This window comes from Papaver somniferum, chromosome 9 (assembly GCF_003573695.1).
Source record: "Papaver somniferum cultivar HN1 chromosome 9, ASM357369v1, whole genome shotgun sequence".
Taxonomy (NCBI): domain Eukaryota; kingdom Viridiplantae; phylum Streptophyta; class Magnoliopsida; order Ranunculales; family Papaveraceae; genus Papaver; species Papaver somniferum.
Genome location: NC_039366.1, coordinates 7783266 through 7810315, shown reverse-complemented (window position 1 = coordinate 7810315; position 27050 = coordinate 7783266). Strand labels below are relative to the sequence as shown.

General features: G+C 39.6%; 1 long non-coding RNA gene, 1 other non-coding gene and 1 pseudogene across 7 annotated transcripts; 2 read left to right on the top strand and 1 right to left on the bottom strand.

Moving 5' to 3' along the window:
• The first annotated feature begins 2907 nt into the window (after positions 1-2907).
• TRNAV-AAC lies at positions 2908-2981 on the top strand. The gene has a single exon. It is a non-coding gene; the product is annotated as a tRNA-Val (tRNA).
• A 510-nt stretch (positions 2982-3491) lies between these two features.
• LOC113311282 lies at positions 3492-6446 on the top strand (annotated as a pseudogene).
• A 3459-nt stretch (positions 6447-9905) lies between these two features.
• On the bottom strand, positions 9906-12718 carry LOC113308823. Of its 6 annotated transcripts, none has more exons than XR_003340103.1 (7): positions 12359-12718; positions 12190-12255; positions 11936-12042; positions 11154-11442; positions 10862-11021; positions 10726-10789; positions 9906-10287 (listed from the first exon to the last, which is right to left on the bottom strand). It is a non-coding gene; the product is annotated as an uncharacterized LOC113308823 (long non-coding RNA). The 6 variants fall into 6 exon arrangements; XR_003340108.1 differs by having other exon boundaries at positions 11154-11346; XR_003340106.1 differs by having other exon boundaries at positions 11154-11310.
• Between the last annotated feature and the right edge of the window lie 14332 nt (positions 12719-27050).

Here is a 27050-nt window from a genome sequence, read left to right as displayed (position 1 = left end):
AAATCTTCATGACAGCACGTTGACAGTTGGGAGAGTGCATGTGGCAAAGTGAATTGATACATTGGGGACAGTAGGTGATGTATCGCTTCATTTGTTGCTTAGAAGCGAAGATGAAGTCAGTATTACAAGGCTTGTTAGGTCTTACAAGTTGCAATCAGTTGGCGGGAGTATTTGCTCAAGTTTGAGTTTACTTTCAGTTTGGGTCGAGTGGACCTTGGTGTTGGAATGAAGTCTTTCTATGTAAGGTAGTAGTGAATGAGGGTATTTGAAGTGAAAGATCTTTCCTCTTTTGTTCAAAGTAAAGCTAGTTCACGTGGAAGATGCTACATAGCATATGAAGCCAAAATATGCAATTGATGACGCTGAAAGTGAAAGAAGCAAATAGAGTTGGTGGCATAGTCGAGTTTGCTGTTGAGAGTTATGTGGAAGTGCAATGGCATATGGAAGCGATAGCATGGAGTAATGCAGCAAGAATGAAGATGTAATTCCATCAAGTAAATGAGTTAAGAGTAACTCATTGTTTGGAAGAACATGATGCTGTTTTTCTGCCACATTAAAGCGTAACAGTTTGAAATAGAAATTGATGCTTAAAGTGCTGGTTTCAAAGGCGCGTGAAGAGGATGCCTGATCTTAAAAGACGTCCTGATGTCAGGGGTATCCTAAGTCATGACTATACCAAAGTCATGCATTTCAATCGTGATGTTGCGACAATGCAAGCAAAGAACAGCAAGGTGCAGGTTCTTTGGAATACAAATGATGCAAGTCCAAGAAGGTGAATTTTGCAACATGATTTGGAGGCCAAATCTATTAAAAGTTCTGATGTTAGCAAAGTGCATCAAAGGCTATAGACTGTGGCGCATACCAAGAGTGGTATGAAGTCATAGAGTGTATACCTTAAGGAATGGCATGATTTGGCATAGGTGCATATGATTGAAGAATGAGGCCAAATTTTGTACAAGTCATGTTATGTTGCGTGGTGCAACTAAAGTCAGAGAATGAAGGCATAAGACTATGGAAATGATCATTGTGATCAGTTGGAAGAATCATTGCTTGTGTACACTTAGGCACAAATGATTCATGCGAAGTTCATGCCTAATTCAGGGAATTGGCTAAGGAGAATTTCAGTTTTCACTTGAGTGTTGATATATGATTTGAGATGGAGTTGAAAGCGGTCGCGACGCAACAACAAAGTTCAAGATCAGTAGGATCAATGGAAAGGAAGTATAGCTAAGTGATGGCATAAAGTACTAGGCAAAGAAGTTTTGGAAAGGTTAAAAGCCAAGAAAAGTCTGCTGATTTCTGAGAAGGGCTCAGAAGCGTACAAGGCCAGAGAACAAGTATAAAGAGTACTTTGTTGCGTTCAACGAGGGCGTTGAACTGATTAGGTGGGGGAGGTTTGTTATGGTCATGCGAGTGGCGCATAATGAATACGCGTTACAGAGTTGCAGGCCAAGTCAGTGTGCAACCAGGATGGCGCGACACTGCGTAGACTGTCAAGTGCTTAGAATGGCACAACCCCGCAGGGCCAATGAAATGCAAGGGTGGCACTACATTGTAAATTCATTTGGCTAAGTAATGAAGCTATTGGCCGACACAATGAAGCTTCATTAAGTAGGAGGCAAGACGAAGTCAAAGTTACAAGATGCAACATGCAACATGCGAGTTGGCATGTTGGCATGTCCGTGGAATTGAGTTGGCCCAAACTCAAGGACAATGCAAGCATGTAGAATAGACTAAGGATTAGTTTATGCATTAGTTCAAGGATGTCCAAAGCTTGAACAATGCAAACAAGTTGGTAATGCAAGAGTTGCATTGCTGTTGTCAAGCTAATTGGCGAAGTGAAGCATATATGACGCATGAGTAACTAGAGTGAGCTTAAGGATCTGGCCTCGATGTTTGAAGCATAAGGATTTTCCATGCATGATTTTGGAATGATAAACATGCAGGGCCAAGAGAGCTGAACTTTGGTGCAAGACAGAATCCAGTATGGCACAACAAGTGTGCAATACAGTTCAAGTGACGGTTAGGAGTTGGTTATTGGCTTTGCGAGCATGCCAATGAAGCGAGACAAGATAGAACGGTTATAAAGGAAGTTTATAACCATGTGGAGTGTTCATAACCACCAAGAACAGGTGTGGCATCTGTTGGCGTGACAACACAAAAGGTGACAATTAGTTGGCGGTTATGGAAACCACTTTTGGGACACATGGATGTTCCATGCAGGTGCAAGCGGTTTCACAGAGTTTTGTCCTGATCATTAGCTTGTATAAATAGCTCAGGGATCAATAAGTTTAGTGTTGTTCGTTTGAGAGAAGAACCACTAATGTAGAGAGTGTTTTAGGCATTCACCAAGAGGGTGAATGGCCTGTTTTGGTCCATGAGTTGGACGAGCTTTGTAATCTTCCTTTAGTGCAATAAAATGGGTTTGTTTCAGTAATCTTTGTGTTCATTATGTTGTTCATGTTGTGTGAGAATTGATTAAGTACATGGCAGAACCTCTTATGCTTTTGGGGGCATGAAGAGTTAGAGAGAAAAAAGAAAAGACTTCCGTTGTGGAAGGCCTTATGAGTGAAGGAAGATGCGTACTTTGATTCAAGTATGCAAGACTGAATGATTGTGGGTGAAGATGATTCACTGAACCACAATCATTTCCGGTCATGTCCTAGGAAAATTTTAGGCGATTAAATAGGCATGTGACAGTAGACCATGTAACTCAAAGATATTAGAAAAAATGCTTGTATTTCGCGAGCCTGTCGATTGCAATTAAACATTTTTTCTGTTGATATAGGTAAGGCAACCGTCCTATGAAATCAAAGAGGTTAAAAACATTGTGCTTTTAAGGTGAACCTTTAACCAAAGAGATTAAAAGAACTTATGCTGTCCAACTGCTCAGTTGTTATCAACTACGGTTTCGTGGTGTATTTGGTTATCACGTCAGTCTAACACTCTGAAGGTCTCCAGTTCAAACCTGGGCGAAGCCATAAGATCTCTCTTTTTACGGTTTCGATTATGTACTTGTTGTTACTGGTTTGGTGGTTAATTTAGGGTTTTTTTTCTTCTTTCCTTTTCAATTTTTATGTAAAAATTCTAGGGTTATGCTTACTTTTTGTGTTAGTTTGATTTCAAATTGTTCAGTAAATGGGATTGTTCTGTTTCTGTTACCGTCAGTGACTTGTTTATGATTAGAGGGTGTTAGAGTTTAAGAAGCTTGTATTCTGCTTTCGCTTGGAGTTTTGGTCCAATTTTTTTGATTTTTTTTTTAAAATTTTGTCTGCTTTGGCTTCTTTCCTTGTATTAATCAGTTATTCAATTTAAGCATACGCAGTTTGCTTAATTGGGCTGTTCAGAGGACAAGATTCTTTTGACATGATATGTTTTTCGCTTTCGCATTGTGTTCAAGTATAGCGTAACACAATTATGTTATCTTGGTTCATAAACAGGACCGCGATCGAAGTCTTGGGTAATTGAGAAAGCTATTTGGGAGGGTTGAAATGGTGGGTGTTAATCTGAATTTTTCAATGGAGTGGAACAAGGAAGAGACTGTAAGAGCCAAGGAATTGGCTGAGAAGAGGATGAATAGCAAGGATTATGTGGGAGCACAAACAATGCTCATAAAGGCCCAAAAATTGCACCCAAGTATAGAAAATGTCAGTCAAATGCTAACTGTATGCCAAGTAAACTGTTCCGCTGAGCTCAAAGTTGGATCAGACCTAGACTGGTATGACATCCTTTAGATTGAGCAAACTGCTGACAAAGCATCCATTACTAAACAGTTCAGAAAGCTCGCCCTTCAGCTTCATCCTGATAAAAACAAGTTTCCTGGTGCAGAAGCTTCCTTTAAATTCGTCAACACAGGTTTCTTTCTGACCAGTCAAAACGAGCACAATTTGATATGAAGCATAACACTAAGCAACAGAGGCAGTCTCAAAATCAGCCAAGTATGAATAAGTATCCAAGCAAACCTCCTGTGAGTACCGATCGAGCAGCACTATTCAAGAGCATGAATCCTAACCAGCAAAAACAGCAGCCGAAGACCCAACCGTTGTATGCTGGTGGCAGAGAAACATTTGGGATTAGGTGCCCTTTCTGTAGTATAAGGTACCAATGTTTCATAGAAGTTATGAACAGAGTTATTCGCTGTAAAACCTGCAATGGACCTTTTGTTGCTCATGAGTTTTTGAATAACGAAAGGATGCCTTGTGGAGTTCCCAAAAAGAAAGATGTCCCGAGTCAGGATGGTCAAAAGATTGCCCAAGTAAATGTACAGGGGAATCGTGGCAATGTGGCACCAGCATCACGTCCACCCACAACGTCAGGAAGTGCTTCTTTGGATGGAGCGGCACTGAAACCAAATGCAAAAGAAGACTTCAATGTTAGTGTGGAAGCAGGATTGAAAGAAACATCCATACCTGCAGAACCTAAACCTTCAGGTACCAAGATCGGGAAAAGAGGAAGAAACTCTGACTCAGAAAAGGATACTGGAAGCTTCTGCGACATGGAAGAAGATGGTGATCAAAAAGCTGGACAGAATTCTGGACTCAACAGTGGCAGAAGATCTCGGCAAAAACATGAAGTTGGTTACGAAAAGAACTTGAGTGATGATGAAGATATAGCTAGTGGATCAAGACGAGAGACTACTAATGAGCCAGTGGAGAAAGATAAAAGAAAGGTCCTTGTTGAAGAAAGTACGCCATATGGAATGCCGAAAACTGCAAGACTAATGGAGGCGAAGTAGCCGAAGATGATGGCAACTGTGAAAGACCTGAACCAGTGGTCGTTGAAATTGCCCATCCAGAATTTTATGACTTCGACGTGGATAAGAGTGAAAAATGCTTTGCACCTGACCAGATGTGGGCACTTTTTGACGATTTGGATGGTATGCCCAGATTCTATGCTCGAATCAATAAAGTATATTATTCGCCTTTCAAGGTGGATATCACATGGTTGGAGTTTTGTTGCTGGAGATACGGATCAGACAGCTTGGAAAGGAAGCGGATTGCCCATAGCTTGTGGGAAATTCAAACACGAGATCACTGATACAATTGAAGATAGAGGTACATTCTCCCATAAGATTGTCTGTGAAGGTGTTGGAAACACTTGCAAGATCTATCCCCGAAAAGGGGAAACTTGGGCCCTTTACAAGAAATGGAACACCAGATGGAGCTCTGAACCGAACAACCAGAGAGAGTATGAGTATGAATTTGTTGTGGTCCTGTCGGATTACAACAATGTTTCAGGCATTTTGGTTACCCAATTGGTTAAGCTAAAAGGTTTTGTATGCTTGTTTAACCCAACCGAAACCAATGGCATGTCTTCCTTTCAGATACCGTCGAACGAAATGTTAAAATTCTCTCACCGGGTTCCTTCAGTTAGAACAAATGGTAGAGAAGGAAAAGGTGTCCCTGAAGGTCATTTTGAACTTGATCCTGCTTCCCTGACCAGTAACCTTGAAGGACTTTCTGGTTTGATTGATGCGAAAGCCAAAACTGTTGGTGGTAAAAGGGGTCATTTTGGACTTGATCCTGCTTCCGTGCCCGTAACCTTGAAGAAGTTTCTGATCGGTTTGATGGGAAAGCCGAAACTGTTAGTGGTGAAAGGCACCGTTCCTTAAAATCTATATATGAGGAGAAGCCTCGTGCGTCGAGAATTTAAATGAAGAAACTGCCGAGGAGTCTAAGACCTTCAGTGCTTCAAATGGTGTGACAGAAAAGGCAGAGAGAGTTTCTGAGCAGATTCCTCCGTCACCTTCTTCGTATACAGACCCTTGTGAACTTCCGGAGTCAGTTCTTTATACCTTTGAAGATGACAAAACTGAAGACAAGTTCGTAGTAGGTCAGGTGTGGGCTTTGTATTGTGATTTAGATGGCTTGCCCAAGTACTATGGTCTGATCAAAAAGGTTGAATTAATCCCGGAGTTTAAAGTGAACATACAATGGCTCGAAGCTTGCACCTCATCAAAGGGTATGCTCCATTGGCTTGACAACAAAGTGCCTATATGCTGTGGAGTTTTTTCTGGTGGTAACGAAACAGAGTTTGATGATACTAGTGTTTTCTCTCATCTTTCAAAAGGAGCAGAAGCTTCAAAGGAAAACAAGTATGAGATCTTTCCCAGGAAAGGGGAGGTGTGGGCAGTATACAAGGATTTTTGTTCGGAATGGTCTTCTTCTGACCTCTGGACATGCGAGTACGACATAGGCAAAGTTGTAAAAGTGGACGACAGTACACTGAAGGTGTTGGTTTTGGAGAAGGTGTGCGATTATGAGACAATTTTCAAGGTTAAGAGAAAAGCAGGCCATGAATCAGTAATTGAAATACCACGCCATGAATTGGTTAGATTCTCTCATCAAATTCCTGCAATCCAGTTGACTGATGAAAAATTAAGAATCTTAAAAGTAGGAAGTTTGCGTGGATGTTGGGAGTTGGATCTCAAAGCAGTGCCTGTTTAGTGAAGAGTGTCAGAGCCGTGGTGTAAATTTGATGTACAAGGTCTGTCTTCTTTTTGATCTGCTGTCCAGAATTACTAGTTGATGTGTTGCCGCAGTATGGGGTTCAGCATTTTTATGGTTTCTTATATGGAGTATTCGGAGGACCATCTTTTGTCAGAAGGAGGTATCCATCTGCATCTTCATTTGTTTCACCCACTGAAATTTTATTAGTTTAGTAACATGTAATCATTCTGCATATATAATTGATTAGCTTGAGACCTTCGTTTAACAGTTTGATGACATGACATTAACAGTTGATTGCAGACATTTTATCGCTTCTTATATGAACCGTCATTAACAGTTGATTGCAGACAGTCATTTATATTTTGCAATTATAAATGGGGTAGTGAAATAAGCGGAGGTGTAATTTCCATAAGCTGGAGTTCTTCTGTTAACTAGTGGGATTACTGAAGATGCAGCTTTTTTCATCGTTCTACTCAAAGTCGCCATTTTCGCAGCACAAATAGTTTTCTCAGAAATCTTTCGAGGTTTTGGCGTCAAATGAATCTGACTTTTGGGAAGTAGGGTTTTAGAAGAGAAGATAATGAAAAGTAGTTTTATAGTTTTGGGAATCTAAGTTTTCTTGCTCGACAAGTCTCGGCCCTAATGCCCATATGTACGCATATTGGATATGCCATCCTTGAAAAGTCCGGCCGGATTATTATTCCTTCATACCCATTCACTAATGGTATCATTTATAAGGCAGCTTACTAAAATTTGTTTCAGTTTAAACCACTGCATAACAATACGAAACAATAGGTGTTCTTCCTGCGATGTTTGCAAAATCGACAAATCAAAGAGGTAATAAGTAAATCACTTTTGGACTGCAGTTCGCTTCATAGATAAGTTGTTGCATCAAAGCCCTTAAGTAGTGTTATTGAAAGTAATAGTCTTACAAGTATCATAACCCCGCAGAGAACTGCAAAATTGCTGCAGGGTTTTGGAACTTGCTATAGAGGTTCCACACCAAATGCTCCATCGTTTGTTCTTACACTCTTTAATATTTGGTCATGTCCGAAAGCTTCTTGGGTATATATAACACTGTCATTCTGCAATTCAAATGAATCCTGATAATGTCAAAACTTGTTTTTCCAAGGAAAAAGACCAAGCAAACAAACCAACAAACAAACAAAAAACGTATACCAAGGAAAAAGACCAAGCATCAAATTGATATACGCATCAAGTAACACCTTAATCTTAAGCTCAAGAGACTCGACAATGGAACAATTATCTGGGTGACAAACTGTCATATGTCTGTTATGTATATACAATTATGAAGTCTGCCCTTAGTAATTCTTTGAGATGTACTAGTACTTGTGATAGCTTTGAGTTTAGCCGCTAGGATCATTACACCCGTCGGCTCGCTGTTAGTCGGGTTTAGGTTTGCGGCCAATAAATGTGTAAGAGAGGACACCTGAGGCGGCTAAGTTTTAATGAGTAATAATTTTTAGTCTTCTTCTTCCTTGGGCTGGTTCTTGAACCAGATTTCTTCAATTCTTCGATCCTGTGTGTTAATTTGTTGTGGGAACACAACAATTGGCATCAGAGCCGTTCTAGCCTCACCATGGGTGAAGCTAATCATCCCACCATTAAACAAGTGAATGGGGATCTTCGAAAAATTTTAGAGAAATTTGATAAACAGATCGAAAATCTTTCTTCAAAATACAATGAACTCGCTGCGCAGAATAAAGAAATCAAGGAATCAATGCTATCTAAGGAGAATTTTGTCAAATACATGGAGAGTTTTACATGCAAGAGAGTCGAGGAACAACGATACCCAACAACAGAAGCATCTCATTCAAATTCTTTTCAACAAAACGGTGCTATGTTCAGTTTTCATCAAGGGGGTCGTGATTTAAACAACACTCATCGTATGCCAAAGTTAGATTTCCCAAGGTTTAATGGAGAAAACCCAAAAGGTTGGATCCTAAAGTGCGATCGATACTTCCTACTCAACAACATCAGGGATGAACATCAAAAGGTAACAATGGCATCTATGCACTTGGATGGAAAAGCAGACCGGTGGTTGACCAATCTACATACGACTAGATCGATTACTTCCTGGTTTGAACTATCCGAGCACGCCTGTATTCGATTCGAAAATCCTGCTAATGACAACATCCTTGGCATATTCAGTAAGTTATCTCAGATTACTACAGTTGATGAATACTTTGAGCAATTTGAAAACCTTAAAGCTCTGTTGTTTCGTCAATTTCCTATGCTTAGTGAACATTATTATGTGATGAGTTTTATTGGTGGGTTAAAAGAAGACATTAAACATGTTGTGAGTATGTTCAATCCTACAACATTAATGCAAGCTTTCTCACTTGATAGAATGCAAGAGCAAACTCTCAATGCCCAACAGAAACCTTTGAGAGGAGCAAATAAATTTTTCCAAACCCCAGACCATCCCACCCCTCAACTTTTCCCCCTAAAAATGTAGCCCACCCACCCTTACTACCCTTACCACCAACACCACCACAGTCTTCCCCTGCCACTCCACTTCCTATTGAAGACTCACCCCTGAACAACTGCAAAAAAGAAAATATCAGGGCCTTTGCTGTAATTGTGATGAAGTGTATCACCCAGGACATTTTTGTAAAAAACAACAGTTGTTCCTCATGGTAGCTACTGAAGCTGAAGCTGAATCTCATGAACAAGTTGAGGAGGTCACTGACACTGAAGATACACCAGCAGTGGACAGTGATATGGAGATTTCTCTCAATGCGCTTACAGGTAACAACACTGGAGAAACCATTATAATTCAAGGATTTCTTCATAATCACAAAATCTCTATTCTTATTGACACTGGAAGCACACATAGTTTTCTTGATTCTGATTTGGCCAGAGCTTTGGGTTGTTCCATCCACCCAACTGCTAATTTACTAGTTACAGTAGTTAATGGAGAACAACCAATTAATCCTGGTGTTTTTAAATCCTTACAGTGGAGAATGCAGGATCATCGATTTGTGGGAGATTTAAGGTTACTTGCACTAGCACTAGTCCAGAAAAGGCTATAAATGACGTATGAAATCTGTTATAAAACATAATTTACCACGATTTTCATCTGTTATTAGAACCGTTATTTATTTGGTGTGACTCTTTATAAATGACAAATACAAACCATTATATAAAATCACGGATTTTGTTTGTCAATAAAAATGACAAATAAAATCTGTTATTAAGAATAACAATAATTGTATATTGTTTAAAGTGACGGTACGTTTTTGTCATAAGTCATGTGTTCTAATATTGATTAAATTTACAGCATATTTCTGATTTTTCTAATAAAAATATTTATATTTAATATAAATTGTATTTACCAGAAATTTCTGATTTTTTTTTTTTTTTTTTTTTGGCTGAATTCGAATTTAAAACTGAATCAGCTAAAGCTAAATTTGGAACTTAACGAGCTGAATCTGAAATATATTACATTTAAAATAAGAATTCAGTTCACATTACAACCAAAAAAAAAAAAGAATAAACTCATCCGGCATTTACAACTCAACACACTGAAAAAAACTGAACTGAAACATTCAATCTACTGAAACTGCCACTTAATCTGCATTTTCTTCTGCATTCATACAGAAGTTTTGGCCACCTAAGCATAAGACCTAGTGAAACATCTCCAAAGTATCACGTATACATCACATAACACCCAAATCGGATCCATTATTTCATTAACGAGACAGTTACATTCAGTATTGCTGGTGGCGTAGTAAAATCACCACAAGCACTTGCAACAGCTCCCTTTAGTTCCTCGAAAAGCAGTACGTAAGGGAAGGTCGAGTAATCCAGTATCCTGTGTAAGAAGACGCCAAGTTCGTTTAGAAACACTATCAACAAACATCAAAGCTATAAAATGTTACAGCAGCAAAGGTACATAACCAAAACAGGAGGAAACATTTTTTGGGAGAGACAATGAAGATGTGGAAACAATCTAGGTATGAGCTAGAAAGGGAGACAAACTTATACTCTTCCTTTGTGGGAATAGGCACATAGGAGAATTCAGTTGCTCCAGTAAGAAAAATACTTCCAACTTTTGTGTAATTTGCCTAGTAGAATTATGGCAATTAAAGCCGCTACTTTACGTAACCACTATCTAGTTAATATAATAATTCAAATCAACTGTAATTAGAACTAAACTGAGGCAAGCATATGCAATTGCAAAGCCTTTGCTGAAAATTCAAGCCTTTCCAAATAATACCAAAGAAGAGAAATAATAAAATCATTTTCCGACCTTGAATGGTAGCTTCGTATTCAGTGGATTGGCTCACCAAACTGAAATCAGTATGCATGTAAACCTGGAGAAGGAAAATATTAAACTATATATACCCAAAAAAGCTGAACAAAGCAACAAATAAGTCATACCATACCTCGGAACTTCCTGTAGGTGGATCGGTAGCTAACTGACTATGTTTACATGAAACAATTTCTCCTCCAAAACCAAAAGACACCGCCACTGGGCATTTCTTCATCCAATTTGGAGATTTCCAAGTACTCCAATCACAGTCATTATATAAACATTATCGATCCCTGCTCAAGCATAAAGCATAGACACGGTCAGCAACATAGTAACATTTGCTTTATATTAAAACCTTACACAACAAAAAGCAGTTTATATTAAGACTAAATAAATCGAGGATATGTGCTGGTAAGACAACTCACATTTCCTTCACCAAGTACAAGTCATCCAAGAACTGGAGGATGTGAAGGGCATAAAGACAGCAAAAGATGGGTCTTTGAAGAACTCCAAAAGCCTTGGAAGATTCTTGAAAATGCCTCCACGGTTCATTTCTTTAGTAGGAGTTATAGTGAACCTCTTCTGTAGGTCATTTATAAATTAGTTTCCATCAACGCACTGGCAAGTGATTAGACAAAAGAAAATAAAAATAAGAAATATATATAAGTAATGACAAATTTAAACTTCTTTTCAGCTCCATCACCATCGCATTACCTACAATTAAACATGTGGACAAAATTTAAAATGTTGCACGACTTCAAATGACTTGTCGTGGAACTAGAATACAAACTATCCTGAAATTAGTCGCCAAATGGAAACCAATGGACATCGTCCGCACCATTACCAATAGATTTCGGAAGTGAGATGCAACAAAACAAACCATTGAATGGCTCAAAGTCCAGCTCAAGCATGAGGTTCTTATTGGTCATGCACCACAAAATTACAATTTTAAAGGAAAATTCAGCAAATACAAACATCTGGCAGAACTATTAGTGGTAAAATGTTCTTTGAATTGCAATTACTCAGCAGTCAGCTCTTCTATAGCCAATGCATCCACATTGGTGCGTGTATATACATCCTACAATATAATAAGAATCAAACACTAGAAACTTGATGCCTATATGATCCGTATAATACTAATACACTTACACATGCAACAAATTTCAAATTAAATCAAGGATATACAACAGACTTTATCAGCAATTACCTTGCCAGAAAAGCTCACAATTCGTTACTGTGAGTCGAATCACTAAGGTGTTGCAAAACAGGTTACAGGTTATGCCATGACTTATTAGAAAATTGTCACCAAAACTTCTGTAAACAAATATAACAGACAAACCCACTACCCTTAATTTTTGTTGAAATTAAATTGACCCAGATTGTCAAAATCAAATACAATTGAGATAACAAGTTCTAGAACCTCAATTATAACCTAAATAGAAGACTGATAATTGTTCTTACCATCTCACTATTTCACAAGATCTCCATCTCCATACTTGTAGTCATCATCTTTTGTTGCTGAAAACCCTAAAAAACGAAGCAAAATAGAGATGTTTCAGAATTCTTTTAAGGATTGTAAGAAAAATTGAAATCAGAAAGCAACCCTAAGCAGAAGAATGAAAAACGAGACCTTCATGATTTCTACGTCTTCATCTACTTCTTCTTCTGCTACTTCTTCGGCGTTATTTTTGTTGTTTGATCAGAGAGATTGAGAGATGCGGTGATGGAGGGTTATTGATTTGGTTTACGGGGATTTAGTAGATGACTAGGGTTTGTCTATGCTCTTCTCAGATCGAATGATGTCAAGAAATTTCTGGTGAAGTGAAGGACAAAAAGATAAATTAGTTTTGAAATTGGGAAGAATCCCTTATTCTCCATTCGAATTAGGCCAGATCTTGGTTGGTGGGAAGATCATTCTGCAGTTTGTAGTTTTCTGAGAGAAACGTCTAGGGTGTTCAATGTTTCGGATAAAAGAGAACCTAGAAAAGTGAGAGCCAAATGAAGCGTCGGGTGATAAGGACGAGGCGTGGGATGGGTGGACTCATCTCCAGCCGAGCAGGAAAAAAAGGTGCGAGAATAAGACCATTGTAGGTAGCCACTATGTGAAAGACTTATGGCTAGTTAGCCGGTGACTAACCATTTTCAGACTTATATAAAAGAAAGAGGCTAGCCATTTGTGGGTGCAAGATAGAAAACTAGTATTGGGCGTATAAAAACCTAAAATATTTGTCAGACTTATTATGTGATTTAATAAGTCATCATTAAATCACACACCTAGTAAATTACGACTATTAAGAATAACGTTTTTTATAGTTAAATGGCGGGCCCAATTATTTTCATGTTATATGACAGATATTATTTGTGATATCCTAATCACGTAACTAATGTGTCATTTAAGTGTGATTAATAGTCCTTTCTGGACTAGTGTAGATGGATGTGACATGGTCCTTGGGGATGACTGGCTCAGAGGTCTTGGAGATATTACTTTCAACTTGTCCAAATTGAGTATATCCTTCTTTCACCAGGGAGAACATATTACTTTGATTGGAGCTCACTAGAACTCTTCATTGAAAATGGTGAGCACTAAAGAATTACAAGATTTTTTCAAAACACATTCACATGGCATTGTAGGCCAATTATTCTCTATCTCTGAGGAAAAAACTCCAACTCCAATACCCCCAATAATTGATGAGGTACTCCAAGATTTTCAAGACATTTTTTCTGAACCTACTCAGTTACCACCACATAGGTCTTTGGATCATTCAATTCCACTCCAACCAAATTCCACCCCTGTTAACCAAAGACCCTACAAATGCCCCTATGTTCAAAAATCAGTTATAGAAAACTTGGTGAAAAAAATGTTACAGACTGGAGTTATTCAACCCAGCCATAATCCTTTTGCCTCTTCAATTCTCTTAGTCAAGAAGAAGGACAACAATTGGAGGTTTTGTGTAGACTACAGGAAACTCAACAACATCACCATTAAAGATAAGTTTCTTATACCAATCATTGATGAGCTCCTGGATGAATTACATGGTTCTTGTGTCTTCACAAAAATTGATTTAAATCGAGTTTCCAGGGTTAAATTCCTATAAATAGAGGCTCAAATCGCCACCAAAAGACATCTCCTCAACCCCGTTTTATGCACACAACCTGTTCGACAGAATTTCTGAAAGAGAAAAGAGGTGTTCTACATCACAAGAAGAGAAGAAGCTAGGAGCAAGGAATTAGGGTTTACCCCTTAGGGGGAAACCTTGGTATTTTGTAACGTAATATCTTCTCATATTTCATATATTTTTCATGGGTTTTAGTAAACTCATGTGTAACTAATTTCCAATGATTAAGGGTGATGAATGATTCTAACGAAAGATAGATAAGTATTCTAACTCAGTTATCGCTTGGTAACGGCGAAGGATTCTTTGATCATCTCTTTCCTTTCTTATTTGTTTCTTTTTATTTATTTTATTCCATAATCCAACCCCCATCGTCTTTTACTATATTTTGCTGACTCAAATAACATATCAATTACACAGCTCTCTGTGGGAATGATCCTTACTACCGCTATATTACCAGTTAATTAGTGGGAAATATATTGATTAATTTGTTGTGGTTACGACACGCATCAAATTTTGGCGTCGCTGCCGGGGAGCAGTTGCTAATTGATTTGTTATTTGTTTAGCTTGTTTTTGTTTTTATATTTTCTTTTTTGTTCTTGTGAGTCGTCATGTTTCCTTACGGACGTAACATGTACGGAGCACAAGATCAATCAACATATAATAGTGGTAATCAGTATGGATTTCAGTCTCATTCATATAACAACTATCAACCATACCCTAGGAGCCTTATGGATACTCTCATATATATCAACAACCTTATGACGGGTATGTAAGTGAGCAATCAAAGGGATGGGAGGATAGTTATACTTCTGATCAGTTGTTTTCTAGTGATGTGCAGACAGAGAATTTGGAATATACTCCTCTTCATCGTGTTTTTCCTTCACTTTTTCCAAAAGAGGATATATACAGTCTAGAAACTCTATTAATGGTGGAAAGCGTATTAATGTCAGAAAACTCTATGCACAATACAACCGATTGGAAGAAGCCAGTGCATCACAAAAGACTCTTGATGAAATTGACAGGGTCATAGAAATGGAATTTCAGCGTCGTTGTGATAATGACGATTTTGAAGAGGACTCTAATTTCGATGATGAGATTGTTGAAGAGATAATGATTGAGAAAGAAACCAAATTGATTGAAGTCGTGGAAGACCCAATTGAACTTGTAACCGAATATAATGATGTTGAGATTTCGGTTGAAGCATAAATTAAGAGTTTGATAGAGGACCACGATATACTTGAGGTAAATAATTCAATGAAGTTAATTAAGAAAGATGAAGATCGCAAACAAGGTTTGTCTAATCCTTTGCATAATTTAGTATCTATTGATCCTTTCCATCCGATTGAGTAGATTCCCAAAGAGTTATTAACCCAACTTTTAGGAATATACCTCACTTAGGTTTGGAGTTGTGTGCTTCCAAAGTTTTAACGGATTATTCTCCTAGCTATCTCTTTAGCTGATGAGTTGAGAACAAAGTGGCGAACGGGTGCGTAACGCGTGGGAATCTGCCAAAGAGTTCGGGCTAAATCCTGAATCAAGCTAGAAAGCGCTCTTTGATGAGCCCGCGTAGTATTAGGTAGTTGGTCGAGTAAAGGCTGACCAAGCCGCGAAGCAGCCATACTGCGAGTAATTTTGCTTGATCGAGAGCATTCAGTTGATTCACAGGCGGCTAAGAAATGAAAGGATCTGATTGAAGATTTGAAGAAAATCCAGAGAAACGTGTGGTTTCTGAACCCATTGAGATGACCCAAGAATTTCGCTATTTCGATTCTGCGAGTCCTTGGGAAGAGCGTAGCGACGTCTAATTAAGAATAGATTAGATCCAAGTACCGTGGTCGTCCGTCTCCGGGTTGCCGGCCGATAAGATTTATGAGATGGACCAGACAGCTGGCTATTCCTTTCTAAGGAGTCAGCTGTCTGGGCGAGTCACCTTATTCTAGGTTCCGAGTTACCTTCTTCTAGGTATCCCATTTAGGGACTGAAAGAGGTTTTATAATTACACGCCAGAGCCTAGAAATCTCAATAATCGGTAGGATCCATTTGCTTCTAAGTATCCACCACTTGATGTGTTTGATTTTAACAATTTGCAGGTTCACCAAGATGAGGAACCTTTTGAAGTTCCTGAATTCTATGTTCTCTATCCACTTCCGAGTGTAGAAAGGACTAAGTGTGGGGGAAAACTTCAATAAAGTGATAGCTTCAATATTTATATCTTGTGCTAATGTTTTCATGAAGCTGTTACTAGAATTTGAAATTTTTTTCTGGAAGGACTACCACATTTTCAGATTGTTGGTGTATGGACAATAACCAGCGGGTCAGACTGAGGACGTTAAACTAAGCGCTGCATGGGAGGCAACCCATAGGTTTTGTATTTTCTATCCTTTTGTTTTTAGTTTTCTTCTTTTGCATATCATATTATGATTTCCCACCTTTTCTTTACTTAGGACGAGTCAATTACATTGAGGACAATGTAAAGTTTAAGTGTGGGGGAGTGTTTGGATATTTTTCATATATATTTTTTCAAAATTTTGCATAAAAAACCTCCAACTTGTAGAGATTTTAGAGTCACTAGCATACTTCTAGGTATGTTTACATAGAGATTCTGACCGACATAACTGAACTTGGAAGTGTTGGGGAACTACGTTGGATTTCTTGCTTGTTAGAGTGTTAAATAATGGATTTAATCATGCCGGTGATGCAAATGAGGAGCAGGGAGAAATGCATTATTAGAGTTGCTAATCAATCATTAGTGGAGACTACCTATTTTCAAATCAAAGAGGCACCAGACCAAATTTTCTTTGTAGCTGACTAAAGAGCTTTCTTTTGAGTGTGTGTCACCGTACGTTAATTTCGAGTAGAATGGTGAGCTACCCAACCTCCCACCAATAGAAGCACTACTCTTTGATATCTTGAGTGCTAATTTTGTCAATCATGAGGGTGACGTCTATAGATGAAAACCACCTTATTGTAGTTTGATTTGCAGTTAGCACCATTCTCTCTCTCGCCAACAACAGGTCCATAGAAACAACATCATCATCAACAAGGGAGCGAGATCAAAATCTACAAGGAAAGTTGAAGACGTTTAAGGTTTACAAGCAACAGGAAGAGCAAATTTCATATCTAAGTAAAACAACATAGTTTGAGCAGATTTTATATATATATATATATATGTTGAAGACTTACAAATAAGGAGCGTAATTCTATATCTAAGTATGAAGACTTATTACCAGAGTGAAGAAAATTAAAATATGAGAGTTATTGAAGTTTATGATACAAAGACAATACAAGTTGTGAAGAACAAAGTGGTAAAGTACTTCTTTCATGACCATGTTATTTTAATTTCATTATTATTTTTGTAGTTGCAATCTTTTTATCAAAAAGAAAAAAAAGGACAAACGGAAAAAACATAGAAAAAGAAAATTGAAAAAAAAAAAAAAAAAAAAAAAGAGAAAATACCAAAAGATTTGCATTTAGGTTGTTATTTGTTTAATAAGGCCATGTGGAAGAAAAATATATAAAGAAGTTTCAAGCAACGAGGAAATAGAGAAAAAGAGTTACAAATTGTCGAAGTTCTACGAAATTCAAGAGTTTATCATCAACAGTTGAAGACCGAAGACAGACCAAGAAGATGAAGAAGACGAGCTGAAGACTACGTTTCTATTGGATGGTGTGAGAGTGGTGTTATCATCATTGCAATCGGATGTGAAGGTGGTAAGTACTCTCATCCTCTATTTTTAATAATAATGGTTGATTTCCTTTCTTAGAGATCATCAGAAAATATTTTTATTTCCCACTATCTTGTGGGGTCTCCAGAAATAATCCAGAAGGTCTTCTTCCCACCATTCAATGTGTGTAGGATTTCTCTCTTCATTCCTATCTGCACACATGTGAGACCCATAAAAAAGCCGTCTTATTGAGCGCAATTATCATAAAACCATATAAGTGAGGCAGAAGTCGAGGCGAAATGCATATTGATCGCTCTCAAGCACGCGTTCTATCATTATGGTGTGGTTATTTCTCACTCAACATTTAAGAATGAGAATATGTTCTTTGGTATTTCTAACTTCTTATTACTAGCATGCAGAAAATCTATGTCCTCATAGATATTCCGATGCTTGGGACGCTGGAACGCTTTGAAGATGGAGTAGGTTTTGTGGGTATACCTCTCGTAAGCCCTCACGAGACTATAACTCGTCCACTAGGGACACCTAGGGGTTTAAATGCCTGTTGCACATGCTAAGTGCAACCGTAACCTCAACGGCAGGGAGTTGTTGTATTTGTTTAGGGTAGTTTGCTCGAGGACTAGCAAAAGCCAAGTGTGGGGGAATTTGATAAGTGCTTAATTTACATGTTTAGAGTGTCAATTCCATACTTGTTTTAGCTATATTTCTTGCATATTATCTTGTATTATGTTACTTTTCTACTTATTGTCTTTTATTAGGTGAATCATCCGAAAAGAAGTGGAAATAGATACAAAAGTGCAGTTTACAAGTGAAGAAGGGCCAAAGACCAAGTGGAACTCGTTCAAGTACAAGATTTCTACTTTTCATCTTGAAGAGGACGAAAATATGAAGCCAACAGCGAAAGAATGAATTTATTCCGAGATCGTATGAAGAAGGTATGAGCAAAACAAAAACTCGGAAGATACAAGGGTAAAATGGTCATTTTAAAGGTCAAGTGCCATTGGCACCCCCCTGTACGTTAAGGGACATTCATTCTGTTAAGGGGTGGACTGTTCCAAGGGAACTGCTAAAGGCAGTCATGTCAGTTAATGGGGGGAAGCTGGATTTGAATACTGTTAAGGCACCTGGCCTATTTACTCAAGACCACCGTCTTCTAACATTTGTACTCGACAGAACAGAGGTCGAGTTTCACGAAGTTCCGGCCATTCTCGTGCTGCTGCATTACAACTAATTTCAATGCAAACGACTTTCGAGTATGAGATTGTCAATGTTTTGGAGGATGTTTGAGCACGTCAAAACCAAGGGATAAAGTGATTGCTGCCGTTAGTGATGATCGGTGATGTTGATCATGATGATCACGATAGTGAATGGAGTTGGATAGAGAAGTCGGAGAAAAAGATAGTACCGATGATCACAACACCGTAATGGAAGAACAGGAAATGATGGTCAGCGATGGAGAAAGATCGCTCGAGCAGGTTTAGAGAGCTGCCAATGATGATGGTGATGGAAGATAATGGAGTTTGGTGTTACTGCCATTGATGGTCGTGGTGAGGAGCTCGTGATGCTGGAAGTTGTTCAGGGAAGATGAAACTCATTTGGCAGCAGTGGATTTTGATGGATTCATCCATGAAGTGACAAAGAAGACTGCACGCATGATCGGGACCAATGGCAGAGTTGTTCGATAGTTTAATGAAGACAATGGTGATGTTGATCGTTATTGGCGTTGGTTTGATGGCAGACGTGAAGCTGTGATGGATTGAGGCAAATCAGAAGCTGGGATAAGGTTTCGCTGTATAGGGATCGACGGTGGTGCTATCGAGTTCAGTTAGAATGAACCGAGAAAGGGTTTCGAAGTCGAACAAGACACGAAACTGAGAAAACATGACCGAGAAACCAGCCATGAGGAAGGAGTGTTGCTTCCGTGGGTATTGTGATTGCTTGCAAAGAATGGATTTTAGGATGGCTAGGGAACTTGGGTCGGTACCCTAGTTAATAACTTGGGAGAGAATTCAGTCGGAAGAGAAGATTTTGATAAGTTTCAAAAGCTAGAAAACATCTACCAAGAGATGCTATTGCCGTCAATTTTTGGAGATGAACGGTGAAGATAAAACCGTGTTTAAGTGTTTTTGGAGGTTTAGGATTGTTCAATGGTTATCTCAATCGAGTTTCCAGGGTTAAATTCCTATAAATAGAGGCTCAAATCGCCACCAGAAGACATCTCCTCAACCCCGTTTTATGCACAAACCTGTTCGACAGAATTCCTGAAAGAGAAAAGAGGTGTTCTATATCACAAGAAGAGAAGAAGCTAGGAGCAAGGAATTAGGGTTTACCCCTTAGGGGGAAACCTTGGTATTTTGTAATGTAATATCTTCTCATATTTCATATATTTTTCATGGGTTTTAGTAAACTCATGTGTAACTAATTTCCAGAGATTAAGGGTGATGAATGATTCTAAAGAAAGATAAGTATTCTAACTCAGTTATCGCTTGGTAACGGCGAAGGATTCTTTGATCATCTCTTTTCTTTCTTATTTATTTCTTTTTATTTATTTTATTCCATAATCCAACCCCCCATCGTCTTTTACTTTATTTTGTTGATTCAAATAACATATCAATTACACAGCTCTCTGTGGGAACGATCCTTACTACCACTATATTACCAGTTAATTAGTGGGAAATATATTGATTAATTTTTTGTGGTTACGACACGCATCACTGCCACTTTTCTTTTAACTAACATATCGTCCACATAAACCTCGATGGTGTTGTGTATTTTGTCCTCGAACATGTCCTCCACCAACCTTTGATAAGTGGCGCCGGCGTTCCTCAACCCGAATGGCATTTTGGTGTAGCAATATAGCCCTCTGAGTGTGAAGAAAGACTATGTTCTTGATCCTCGGGAGATAAGGGAATTTGATTATATCCCAAATATCCATCCATCAGTGTTATCGCCTTGTACCCAACTATGGACTCTACCAGTTGATCGATGCCGGGGAGGGGAAAGTTGTCCTTTGGGCAGGCCTTATTCAAGTCGCTGAAGTCGATGCATATTCTGAGCCCTCCATTCCTTTTAGGGACTATCACCATATTAGATATCCACTGGGGATATTGAGTCTTTCGGATAATCCCAGCTATTTGTAATTTCCTTAACTCGGCCTCTATCGTTGCTTGCAACTCGGGTGCAATTCTCCGCATTTTATGTCGGATTGGTTTGAATGTAGGATCTATCTTTAGGTGACGTGAGCATACCTCCGGATCGATTCCCTCCATATCATGAATTTTCCAGGCGAACACATCCAGGTGTTCCTTTAACAAGGTTATTAGTTGTTATGTTTGTTCGTCTGATAGTAAGGTTCCCATTTTTACTATCTTAGGTTCCTCCTCGGTCCCTAAGTTGATTTGTAGGGTGGTCTCTAAGGACGAGAAGTTGGGCTTTGATTCTTCGACCGACGTCGCCTCCTTTGATTGCTACAAAATTTCTTGCTCGCCTGTTTCGTTGGCCGCAATGGCTTGTGAGAGTACCTTCTCTAACTCTTCTGCTGCTTTAGCCTCCTTAGCTTTGTTCTTTTCTCAGTGCTGTCTTGACCGTCTTTCCTCATTTTGTTGAATATCCGGCTACATACATTGTCTTGCAGCCTGTGGATCGCCTATTACTTCCACAACCCCTCAGTAAGATGGGAACCTTAGTTTCTGATGGTATGCTGATGCCACCCCTTTGATACCCGTGATCCAAGGTCTGCAGAGAATAGCCTCATGGGGCGATACGACATCCACTACAAATAAGGTGGTAAGTGTGTCCAAGTATCCTTGTCCGTCCGAGACTCTAGCTAAGAGTGACCTCCCCCTTTGGCACGCTTACTATACCGTTGAAGCCGTAGATCCGATAAGTTAAAGGGATCAACATGTCATCAGATAACTTCATCCTCTTGAATGTGTCGTAAAATAGGACCTCGACTGAGCTTCCACTGTCCATCAGTATGCTTTTCACCCCCCCCCCCCCCCACTCCTCGATGAGTAAGGTGACTATTAAGGGATCTCCATGTGCTTGGCCATTCGATGGGACGTCTTTGGTTGAAAAGGTGATCGATTGCATCATCAAGGGTTCCATAGGCAAGGTTTTAGCTACACTAAGGATCTCTTTTCCCGCCCGATCTCTCTTGCAGATTCTAGAAGTGATACTGCCCCCTAAGTCGAATCCTTGGGTTGCCGAGTGCGAGATGGTGTTGCAGGTGAACTGAGTTCCTCGGTCGATCCTCACTTGACGCACTGGAGCATCGGGCTGGGTCTATGTCGGCGTTGTCTTAACAAAGTGTAGTAAGTAGCCATCTCGGATCAAATGCTGGACAATATCTTTTACCTCTCGACAGTTGTTAGTCGAGTGGCCTCGATACTGGTGGTAATGACAAAACTCGGGATGGTTTCTTGTCTCGTCAAATTGGATTCCCCTAGTCTTTGGGTATCCGTGTTTCGCTTTTCTACTTCCTTGAATATTTCCTCTAATGGTGCAATCAGAGGCATGTACGTTCTTGGTTCATGACGAGGTTTCTTTCCTTTCTCGACCCATTCTTTGTTTCCCGAGCCATGTTGTGGTGCCATCGACCTTTTTCTGATCGTTTTGGGTCTTCGCGAGGAACAGGTTCCACCGACGCGCTGACTTCTTGTACTCCTCTATCCTGCGCCTCCTCTTGTATCTCCTCTAATGCGATGTAATGCTCTTGCATCTTCCTCATCTCCCTTAATGTCCGTGGTTTCTCAGAATACATTTCTATCCAAATAGGGTCAGACTTTCCTAATGAATTTTCGAACCCGAAAATCTGTTGGTCGACTGGTACCTTTTCGATATTAGTGCACAGATTCTTCCATCTGTCCGTTAGAGATCTTAAGGGTTCTCTGAACCTTCGTTCCAGTGTGAAAAGTTTATTCTCCCTTGGGCGAGAAATGTTGTTATGCATGTATGTTTCAAGAAATGTTTCCACTAGGACGCCTTAATTTCCAATGGACTCATCGGAAAAGTATAGAACCAATTCTTCGCCTCGCCTTCTAGACTGGATGGGAAAGACTTGCACATAACCACGTCATAGTTCTTCCATTGTAATAGGGACATGCTATACATCTTGATGTGCTCTCCTGCGTCACCGGTGCCGTCAAACCTGGATGAGAAGGTTGGAAGTGTATACTTTGGAGGGAACGGTGCTCGTTCAAGTTCCTTGGTGAAAGGAGTTTTATATTCTTCGCTAATCACCTCTGCCAACTTGTCGTCCTCGCCGTCTCCATCCAATTTCTTAACCATCTCCTCAAATTGCTTGAGCTTAGCCTTAGTCGCCGCCTCAGGTCTCCCATTATGCACTTCTGCATCGGTCGAAGAATTCTCGGGAGGACCATACCCGCTTATTGTTCGGTTAGGTTCGGGTATACGTCCTCGGATTAGGGCCGAGTTCGAGTTCGTCATGATAGGGTGTGACTGATGGAAGCTCCTCGGTTCGATGACCCTTGTGACCCAGACCTCTGATTCCGAAGTTGATAGTTTTCATGCTCTAGTTCCAGGTTCCTTCTCTGTAATTCCCTCATCATGTCTTCCTGTCTCCTCTGATTGGCCAGAATTGCTAGCAGTGTCGGGTCGGTGCTCTCGTGACTGGAATGACCATTTCCTTGGTTCCCTACCATATTGGGTGGTGGGACTGGTGGTGCCACAGGAGGAGATATGGGGGGAGAGGTTGCGCTTGGTGGAATGTCTCGGGTGGTGTTACCCATTTCTAGATGCACTCGCCTAAGCCTTTCGCCTTTCTTTTCCAAAGCCATCCGATATTCCGCCCATTGCCTAACTCGTCTACGGTCCTCTCGCATCATTTGTGCTTTTTCGTCTTCCTCTGTGTCAGATGTAGTCATTCCGTCTATCATCTTCTCTCGTCTCATTTGGCTCGGGTCGATCCTTAGATCTCTTGAGGTGAGATCATCGTCTTGGACTAAGTCGACTTCCTCATTAACAGTTAACATACCTCCACCCGGTGCCCGGGACTCTTCTTGTTGATGTTGTCGACTGTTCTGTTGTCAAGATTCCGTTACTCCTTCCTGCGCGCTAGTTCCTGTTACATTTCGATTCCTCAGGATCCTACCCGACCCGGAAGTACTTCACATCGGATCGGGTATGATTGATACTCTTCGGCTCGCCCTTCCCTATCTACGTCATAAAAATAGACAGCGTCTCACTTTGGACTGTTTTTGAAAAAGTTAAGGACGAAGTACAACAGTTCTGAATTTCAGAATAATAAAGGTTCACCCAAGTACGATTCCTTTTTACTTCAACTTGCTGAACTCAACAAAAAAGGTTGTTTTGACTAATAAGACAATCTTTTGAAATATTGTTTTGTTACATCTCTTTCGGTACTTTTGATATGCATTAATCATTATTTGTCCTAACATTCTTTGTGCCAGAAATCATTAGTCATCCGTACGTTTGGTCGGAAAATTTATTTCTTCCCTAAGGTTTGTGGTGATGACCTCTGTCAATCGTTCTGTCGGTGTCTTAACAGCACAAGTTATCCAAACAAGTTTTCTCTTCCTTCTGGCTTTGTGATGATAGTGTAGGGTTCTTGTGGTAGGATTACGATGATACTATCGTCAAAGTGCTCATCGTACCCTTTCTAGCCATAGCTTTGGAAAACCCTAACTCAATGATTTCGAGTTGATTTTACCGCTGCTACTGTTGTGATTAAGTAACCCACGACGTAACATGACCAGCGAGATGTAGTTTTTTCTAGCTTCTACCAAGCATCGAAGATGATTCTTTTGGGAGCTTCGAATCTTTCTAGCCACTCGTTTTAGTCATAAAAGAAAACACAATCGACCATAACTCAAATCTGAAATCTTAATCAAAACTGTTTCAAGGGTTCCGACGTAAAGAAAATGTTTTCAAAAACATAAATCACAAGCTTCTTTGACTCGAGATCATAAGATAGGAAGAATTTTGATTAACAGGCGACGAGAACCTTGTTTCACAAGAGCAAAACAGCTCTGACTGTTGACAGGATTTTGCGACTCTAAATCAGGACTTTACAAGCTCGACGAAAATTATATGAAAAAAAAAATAGCAGATCCGAATTTTGAAGAAAGGAAAAAAAAAAAAAGCTTTTAAAGACTCATCTATCAATTCATATTCCTCAACCATAAGAGTCTTTCATTTAGTGTCAACTAACATCAAAAGATGTTTTTAGGAGCTTTTGAATCTCTCTTTAATGGCTTTGATGCAAGGTATCAAAATATGTTACACGGTCCCCTTAGTCGGTGCCAGAATGTAGATGTGGAAAATCCTACAACTACATCCGAAGATATACATACACACTCCTAATGAAATAAACAAATAAGAGAAGCACCAGAACAAAAGATATACGTGGTTCGGTATGATTACCTACGTCCACTGGGGTAAAGAGATGATCTTATTACTTGATTCAAGGTTACAAAGGATGTAGCTTCTCACAAACTCACAATTCTCACTCTTAATCTCTTGGTGTTCTCTCTTCCCTCACTGATTACTTGCCCTTTAACTTTCTACATAACCCTCTATTTATAGCCATAAGTAGGGCTGAACATGGTTTCAGTTTTCCGCTGGAACCGGACCAAACCAGACCAATTAGAAAGAAACCAAACCGAACCATTTCCTAATGGATTGGTTACGGTGTAGAAAGTGGAAAACCGATAGTGTTGGTTTTGGTTTGGTTTGGCCTCTAAAACCGAACCAAAAACCATTGGAAAACCGATTAATTTTTAAACTTAATTTCTACCGTTAATTTACAAGTATTAGATTCTACCCATTGATTTAGAGGATAAATAGAAACCCTAAATCTAATATTTCATTATGATACTCTCCCTCTTTCTCTTTCTCCTTCTCTCAGTCGTCTCCCTTCTCCACCCCCAACTACAGCCGCTGCTACTCGACTTTTTTCTTCCCGTCTTCCTTCTTTTTTATTTGTCAATAACTAAATTAAGATATATTATATATCTTCTTTTGATATCTAAAATTGGAGTAAGCTTTAACTATTCTTGATATTTTTTTTTTGTCTGTAAATTTGTGTAAACTAGTACTATCGGCAACTATGATTTTTGTATCTGTAAATTTGTGTTTTTTTTTTTGGTTTTACATAATTATTGGTTAACCAAAAACCACTGGGAAAAACCGAAACCAACTGGAACCATTTGGAAACCGAACCAATGGTTAATGGATTGGTTTGGTTTAGATTTTTAGAAACCAATAGTATTGGTTTCGGTTTTGGTTTGGCTAGAAACCGAACCAAAACCGACCATGAACAGCCCTAGCCATAAGTGATGACATCCAATTTACAGTGTAAGTTGTGGTACATATTTCTTGATGTCCTTCTAGGGTTAGGAATAAAGTTTAGTCCGATATTCTGGGCCTATCCTAGCAATGCCTTCTCATGATGTCCCCTTGTCCGATGTCGTATGCTTAATGAATGTTATCGATGTCGCTCCAAGAATTCAATCTTGCACTGAGGATCTTTTCTTGAAGAATCCTTGTGGTCCCAACGAGATCATTGTTGCAGTCGGCCAACTCGATGCTGGCCTTCGTATTCCTCTGTACCGTCCGCTAGATCCTTTTCAGTACGAGGTATTGTGCAAGCTTGAACCTCAGCGAGCCATATATCAGTCCAATGGTAATTTTTACCGTAACGCCCGAGAGTGTGCTCGCCGAAGCCAAGGTAAGGTTACCGAGCACGAGTTGAATCAGTTCGTTCCTTCTCAGAAGGAGTTGTACAACTATGATACTTTTGTAGAGAACTATTGGTGTCAACAGTCTGATACCTTTGACGGCTTTGGAGTTGGGATTTCTAGGTCTCGGAAAGCAATTCGAGCCCCCCCCCCCCCTTATGACTGATTTAAATCCTCCTGTTTCTACTCAACGTTCGCTTCGTAAGACTCACGATCCCAAGTAGCTTGTTGCTCCTATTCGGATTGTGGGACCTTATATTTTTGGGTGGGATGAATTTGGTAATGTTCTCCCCGGCCTTCCTGAGATGCACGCCCATCTTCGCCCCTACAGGCCTTGGGAGCTTAAATGGGTCATTTCTCGTACGCGTTCTTCTCAGTCTGCTCGAGCTATTGAGGGTGCTAAGGTAGAAAATATTGTTTTATTATTTTAAGGTATATATATATATACCTTGCCCCTGCTTTATGCCTTAGCAGCTGATGATTTTGTGTTTTTGGCAGAGGAGAATGATTGATGATGGTTCTGGACCATCTAATGCTCCAACCAATGTGGTAGAGCCTGTCATGGAAGTGGATGTTGATGCGCTATTTGGCGAGAATGAAGTGTTGGAACTTACTGATGGGTTCTTTGATGATCTTGACCAAGCTTTGTTGGATGATCCTGGTAATGTCGATAGTGGTGCATTCGGATCGGAGGTGAGATTGCCCCAGGCGAGTGATTTCGCTGACAAGGGTGCTCTTCTCGATATGAATGTTCAGATTGGTAGTGGTATTATTGTTAGTGGGGTCCCTCCAGTGGCTCCGAG